This window comes from Bos taurus, chromosome 17 (assembly GCF_002263795.3).
Source record: "Bos taurus isolate L1 Dominette 01449 registration number 42190680 breed Hereford chromosome 17, ARS-UCD2.0, whole genome shotgun sequence".
Lineage (NCBI taxonomy): Eukaryota > Metazoa > Chordata > Mammalia > Artiodactyla > Bovidae > Bos > Bos taurus.
The window spans coordinates 11,255,783-11,264,079 of NC_037344.1; positions in this window are offsets into that span (position 1 = coordinate 11,255,783).

The window sequence follows — 8,297 nt, forward strand, 5'->3', positions numbered from 1 at the left end:
GAAGAAAGAGCAATTCTGAGGGTGGCTGTGAACACGTGAGGGGAGGCTGTGGATGCGGAGACCCAACATGGCAGCTTTTCAATATTTCTTCCTTGAGCCAGTCCTTTTGCCTGTAAATGCATCTCTCAGGAATGTTACACAGGTTACAACATAGATCGAGAGTACTGAATTCCTCAGGAGGAAGACAAGCAAGCATTCCTCTACAACCACATCTTGAAAGATTGCAAAGAATGGAGGCAGAATGCCATGTCTTGCATATAAAACATGACATTAATTCAGAATTCTGCTAACTTAATTTTCTTCTGTCGGACACCGTGCGAATGTATCAGACATCCAAAGAGTAAACACAAATGTGAAAGGAATGGTAATGAGCACAAACTCTTCTGGAGGACCCAAGTGCTTTGTGTTCCCTCGGCAACATGGCTGGTGGTGGAAGAGAGCAACCTGGGGTCAGAGGGAAGAGAAAGAAAACACGCTGATTGTACTGGTCAGCGTTTTCTCACATATTACTATATTTTAGCTTCAACTGTGAGGTAGCTATGATTATCTCCAGTTTACAGCTGGGAAGGCCACAGCAATATGCCCAAGCTAGTATTCTGCGCAGACTGAGTCCCCAACCCCAAACCACATTTCCCAGATGCCGACACCGAAGTTCTTTATTTGGTAATAATTTAGGGCCCCAGTGTATGGGAAATCAGCTTAGCAGGGTCTCTGCCTACAGACCCATAGATAACAATTAATTTGAATGATTAGAACCTATCAATTATTGCAGTTACATTTTAAAATACCAATTTTAACGTCTACATGGTTCCAAAAGAGATTTCCCACAAATATTTTTGATCCCTGAGGTAAGTTTCCCTATCATCTTGGCTGGAAAAAAGGGTCTTGAAAAGGATGTTTTTACCTCCACTCATGACCTACTTACTTTGCAAAATTATCAAAAGATTAAAAAGAGCTTTTCTGAAAGGTTTTTTTCGGATTCTGGTATGTACATTTCTTTCACTCACTGCTCCCTAATCTGCTTTCATTTTCAGAGTTTAAGAGATTTCCGAAAGACACACTGCTCCAAAGATTCTGACACCAACCCTCAGGCTGCTTATGAAAATGAAATGCAAACACACCGCACTTGTACCCTGGGCTTACCCAATTGCAAAATGTTTTTCCAATTACAAGATTATTCAGTAACCTAAGCCATTTCATAGGAATTCACAAAATTTCAGGACTAAAAGGGATCCCTAAGAACATTAAGTCTAACTTCTCAAATATGTTTGAAAAAACATAGTGAAACACAAATTACTGAGTGAAGCTGATTTCTTCAAAAGCCTTTATCTCAATGTGAAACCCTCTTGCTAAGGACATTTTACTGTTAATACAAGCAATTCTCAGCATTCTGACTGGAAAATAGTTCCTGAGTGTGAACAATGTGATCAAATCTGATTTGTGCCCATAAACCACATTACAACGGGGCAATGAATTTCAGACTCTGCTCCCACTCCATAGGATTTCACTATTAAAACATACTGAAAGTGATCTTTTTTCAAATATGTAGGAAAAAATTAAATTAATTGATAGAATTCTCTCTGCTGAAATTTTTGCCCCCTCATATTTTTAAAGCCTTCTCTATAATAAGACACTAGTGTAAACTATCTCATTTAGAACAAAATTGCTTTGAAATTGTTGTTTCAATATTTCCTTATGTTTTACTTATGACTTGTAGTTGTTCAACTAGTCGAATATCTTTGGGACTCGCAGTAATAGCGGGCTACTTTCCTGACCAAAGATACCACAAAGATACCATTTTTAAAAAATTTTACTAAAGTACAGTTGATTTACAATGTTTAATTTCTGCTGTACAGTAAAGTGACTAAGTTACACACATATATTTTTTTCATATTCTTTTCCAGTATGGTTTATCATGGAATATGGAATATAGTTCCCTGAGCTACACAGCAGGACCTTGCTGTTTATCCATTTTATGTATAAGAGTCTGCATCTGCTGACCCCAACCTCCCAGTCTATCCCTTCCTCATGCTACCACCCCTTGACAACCAAGGCTGTTTTCTGTATCTGTGGGTCTGTTGTTGTTTTGTAGATATGTTCATTTGTGTCCCATTTTAGATTCCACATGTAAGTGATGTCATATGATTGTCTTTTTCTGTCTGACTTACTTCACTTGGTAAGATAATCTCTAGGTCCCATCCCTGTTGCTGTAAATGGCATATTTCATTCTTTTTAATGTGCCTGCTAAGTTGCCTCAGTCCTGCCCAACTCTGTGCAACCCTATGGACTGTAGCTACCAGACTCCTCTATCCTTGGGATTCTCCAGGCAAAAATACTGGAGTAAGTGGCCATGCCCTCCTCCAGGGGATCTTCCCCACTCAGGGATTGAACCTGCGTCTCTTGCATCTTTAGTTGAGCAGTATTCCACTGGATATATATATATATATATATATATATAATGGATATGTGTATATGGAATATTACATATATTCCAATGGAATATATTTATGTATATATATATATACACACACATGTTATATAAAATAGATACATCACATCTTCTCACAAAGGTACCATTTAACAAACTCAGAAATACTTTTATATCGCACAGTATAGAATGTTCAAATCCATTTCCATAAATGGTACATTATAAACAGTATTTTCTAAGTGTTTGTCAACCAGATAGGGAAGCAAGTAAAAAAATCAGTGATGCACGTTTATCCACTAGATCCTCAGAGAAGCCTGAGAAAGCAATTGAGGACTCCTGGGCTGGGACCCATCCTGGGCAGGCCTGGACTAAGGGGTCAGGGCAGCAAATAGGGGAGTTGCACCCCAGCAAGGTGATACAGTTGGTACATTCTCTTTGATAAATGTAAGTAAATAACAGGGGTATGATTTCCAGGATTTTGCCCATATGATTCTCAGTAAAATGAATCATTTGTGAGTCAAGAATGAATCATAGTCTAAGTGATGAAAGCACAAAATAATAGGACTCTATTGTAAAATACATGAAAAGAAAGTCTAATAGGAAAAACTGAGTTCATAAAATAGAAAGGAAATGGTTGCTGCTAATTTTTCAAAGAACAGACATAGAAATTTGAGGCTATTTTTCTATGGATCTGGAAAGACCTTTAAATTGTGCCTGACCTGGGACTTTTAGCACAAAAGCTTCTACGGCTAGGATTGTCTGCTTTGTTGGTAGAGCATTGTGATTCTCATTTAGCATGTCCAAATTTGAGATAGAATTGCAGGATTAACTTCTCTATTTCTATTTATCAGAATGGAGGTTAGATGCTGAAAAAAGTCACCTAAAAAAATTAGGCAGAAAGACATGGAAGCAACCTAGATGTCCATCAGCAGATGAATGGAAAAAGAAGTGGTGGGGTATAGAATACAATGGAATGTTACTCAGCCATAAAAAAGGAATGAATTTGAGTCAGTTGAACTGAGATGGATGAAACTAGAGCCTGTTATACAGAGCAAAGTATGTCAGAAAGAGGAAAACAAATATGTATTAACACACACATGCACACACACACACACACACACACGTGTGTGTGTGTGTGTATGTGTGTGTATATATGTGAGTCACTTAGGTGGCTCAGTGGTAAAGAATCTGCCTGCAATGCAGGAGATGGAGGAGATGCATGTTTGATCCCTGGGTCAGGAAGATCCCTGGGAGAAAGACATGGCAACCCGCTCCAGTATTCTTGCCTGGAGAATCCCATGGACAGAGGAACCTGGTGAACTATATAGTCCATGGGGTCACAAAAAGTCGGACCCAGCTGAAGTGGTAGCACACACGCATATATGGAATCTAGGAAAATGGTACTGATGAGCCTATTTGCATGGCAGGAATAGAGACACAGACATAGAGAACAGACTTTGAACACAGCAGGGGAAGGAGAGGGTGAGATGAATTGGGAGAGTAGCATGGAAACATATACATTACCATATGGAAAACAGACAGCTAGTGGGAAGTTGGCATATAACACAAGGGAGCTCAACTCCGTGCTCTGTGACAACCTAGAGGGGTGGGAGGGAGGTTCAAGAGGGAGGGGACATATGTATACTTATGGCTGATTGACACTGTTGTATGGCAGAAACCAATACAACATTGTAAAGCAATTATCCTCCAATTTAAAATAAACTGAAAAGAAAATGGGGCCAAGAGGTGGTTTGCTTTTCAGTCACTAAGTTGTGTCAAACTCTTTGCAATCTTGTAGGGGTGCAGCCCACCAGACTCCTCTGTCCATGGAATTTTCCAGGCAGGAATACTGGAGTGGGTTGCCATTTCCTTCTCCAAGGATCTTCCCAGGGATTGAACCTATTCCTTCAGTGTCTCCTGCATTGGCAGGCAGATTCTTTACCACTGAGCTACCTGGGGAGCTCTAAAGAGATGGTAGAAACATTATGTTAAGATTCAAGCCTACAGAGCAAGGTTTATGGGCGAGGAGCATAAACCTCAGCAGCAAAGCAGGTGGGGAGCTGAAAACAGGAACAACTCTTTACTAGCAAGTGTCTGGGGAAGATCCCCTAGTTGGTCCTCTTATTGACCATGAAAATGGATAAGAAGATATGAATGAAATGAAATCAGCAAATAGAATTCTGTGGAATAAGGATAGACTATACCCAGCAAAATTAAACTAAGGAAGAGAATTCTTCAGTTTTCATTCCAATCCCAAAGAAAGGCAATGCCAAAGAATGCTCAAACTACCGCACAATTGCATTCATCTCACATGCTAGGAAAGTAATGCTCAAAATTCTCCAAGCCAGGCTTCAGCAATATGTGAACCGTGAACTTCCTGATGTTCAAGCTGGTTTTAGAAAAGGCAAAGGAACCAGAGACCAAATTGCCAACATCCGCTGGATCATGGAAAAAGCAAGAGAGTTCCAGAAAAACATCTATTTCTGCTTTATTGACTATGCCAAAGCCTTTGACGGTGTGGATCACAATAAACTGTGGAAAATTCTGAAAGAGATGGGAATACCAGACCACCTGACCTGCCTCTTGAGAAATTTGTATGCAGGTCAGGAAGCAACAGTTAGAACTGGACATGGAACAACAGACTGGTTCCAAATAGGAAAAGGAGTTCATCAAGGCTGTATATTGTCACCCTGTTTATTTAACTTCTATGCAGAGTACATCATGAGAAATGCTGGACTGGAAGAAACACAAGCTGGAATCAAGATTGCCGGGAGAAATATCAATAACCTCAGATATGCAGATGACACCACTCTTATGGCAGAAAGTGAAGAGGAACTAAAAAGCCTCTTGATGAAAGTGAAAGTGGAGAGTGAAAAAGTTGGCTTAAGCTCAACATTCAGAAAACGAAGATCATGGCATCTGGTCCCATCACTTCATGGCAAACAGATGGGGAAACAGTGTCAGACTTTATTTTTTGGGGCTCCAAAATCACTGCCGATGGTGATTGCAGCCATGAAATTAAAAGACACTTATTCCTTGGAAGAAAAGTTATGACCAACCTAGATAGCATATTCAAAAGCAGAGACATTACTTTGCCAACAAAGGTCCGTCCAGTCAAGGCTATGGTTTTTCCAGTGGTCATGTATGGATGTGAGAGTTGGACTGTGAAGAAGGCTGAGCACCAAAGAATTGATGCTTTTGAACTGTGGTGTTCAAGAAGACTCTTGAGAATCCTGCAAGGAGATCCAACCAGTCCATCCTAAAGGAGATTAGTCCTGAATATTCACTGGAAGGACTGATGTTGAAGCTGAAACTCCAGTACTTTGGCCACCTTGTTGGAGAAGACTCTTGAGATTCCCTTGGACTGCAAGGAGATCCAACCAGTCCATTCTGAAGGAGATCAGCCCTAGGATTTCTTTGGAGGGAATGATGCTAAAGCTGAAACTCCAGTCCTTTGGCCACCTCATGCAAAGAGTTGACTCATTGGAAAAGACTCTGATGCTGGGAGAGATTGGGGGCAGGAGGAGAAGGGGACAACGGAGGATGAGATGGCTGGATGGCATCACTGACTCGATGGATGTGAGTCTGAGTGAACTCTGGGAGTTGGTGATGGATAGGGAGGCCTGGCATGCTGCGATTCATGGGTCACAAAGAGTCGGACACGACTGAGGGACTGATCTGATCTGATCTGATAAGTTACAATACCCCATGTTTTTCTTATGCCTTCTCTATGCAAGGCTAAAGCATAACATAGTATCTCATTCAGAACTTGTTTCTTAGGATGAAGTGGTTGGTCTTGATGACTGAGCAAAATGATTTGCTGAAAACAACTGAAACAGCTGTTGGAAACACTGCAATAAACAATTGTTAATGATAAATAAATGGGTGAATTCTGTGTGTGGGATTCTGATGACTGCAGAAGGAGTGGAGTGTGAGGTAGAATATTAGCACTACCTTAAAAGAGTCAAAATTTCAGAATTTCTTTCCATTTCCATTTCTACCACCTTGGCCCAAATGTTATCATATTTCACGTGAACTACCACAGGAGCCTCTTACTTGGCCTTCCTGCTTTTACTCTCGCCCTTTACATCATTATGTTCTCCAAAGAAAGGCAGAGGTGACCTTGTTAAACTATGAATTGCATCATGTCACCCTCTTGCTTTAAAGCCTTGCATGGCTTCCGGTAGCATTTGAAGTGCAATCCAACCCCCTCACTGGGCCTACAAAGGCCCTGCCTCACCTGACATCTGCCTAACTTTCTTACATGCCATCCTTTACAATCTGCTTTAACCACTGTGCTCATCTTCTTCCTATGCCAACTATGTGCCAAACTTATTCCCGCCACACGGCCTTTGCACCAGCCGTTCTCCCTACCTGGTAAGCCCAGTTGCTCACAAAGCATGCTCCTTCTGATCATGAGGCCTCATCTTACAATACCTTTTTGGAGAAGCCTTCTCTGAACACTCTGACCACACATCCTAAAAAAGTCTCTAGGTGTTCTCTAGGACATCACTGATTATTTTCATCATTTGGCACTTATCATCACCTGCTATTCTCTCGTTTACTTTTTTATTGTCTGTCTCCCCTGTTTTAAAGAAAAAGTATAATGAGAATTTATTCAAACATGTATCCCCAAGAGCCGGACAGTCTGGCATTTAATAAGAGTGCAGTAGAACAGTCTTTTGGACTCTGTGGGAGAGGGAGAAGGTGGGATGATTTGGGAGAATGACATTGAAACATGTATAATATCATACATGAAACAAATCACCAGTCCAAGTTTGGTGCATGATACTGGTTGCTTGGGGCTGGTGTGCTGGGACGACCCAGAGGGATGGTAGGGGAGGGTGGAGAGAGGGGGTTTTGGGATGGGGAACACGTGTATACCTGTGGTATGTTGATGTATGGCAAAACCAATACAATATTGTAAAGTAATTAACCTCCAATTAAAATAAATAAATTTATATTTAAAAAAATAAAATAAAATTTAAATTTGCCAAAAAAAAAAATAAGAGTGCAGTAAAAGAGTGTTGAAAAATGAATGAACAAACGAGTCATTATCTTGGCTTGACAAGGAGCCACAATGGGGAATCTTAACCAAAAATGAATGTTTTGTAGGTTTATAGGTCCTTCTCTGCATGTCCCAAATGCCAAGCAATGAATTAACCCAAGGAGGAAAATCATTTAAGCAAGAATATTTTGGTGCTATCCATAGAGCTTCTCAGAGGGCACTAGTGGTAAAGAATCTGCCTGCAATGCAGGAGACTAAGAGATGTGGGTTCCATCCCTGGATTGGGTAGATCCTTGGGAGGAGGAAATGGCAACCCACTCCAGTATTCTTGCCGGGAGAATCCCATGGACAGAGGAGCCTGATGGGCTACAGTCCATGGGATCGCAGAGTCGGACATGACTGAGCATCTGAGCACTTAGAGATCCTTATTGCTGTTGTTCAGTCACTAAGTTGCGTCTAACTCCTTGTGACCCCATGGACTACAGCACACCAGGCTTTCTGCCCTTCACTATCTCCCGGAGTTTGCTCAAATTCATGTCCATTGAGTTAGTGATGCCATCCAACCATTTCATCCTCTCTGCCCCCTTCTCCTCCTGCCCTCAGTCTTTCCCAGCATCAGGATCTTTTCTCATAAGTTGGCTCTTTGCATCAGGTGACCAAAGTATTGGAGCTTCTGCTCCATCATCAGTCCTTGCAATGAATATTATAGATGCCATGAGTGAACAAATTAATCATCTTCCCTTGAGAAGGATCCATAATGCGGAATCTTGATCCAAAATGAATGTTCTGTGGGTTTATAGGTATTTCTGTGCATGTCCCAAATGCCAAGCAACAAATTAACCCAAAGAGGAAAATCATTTA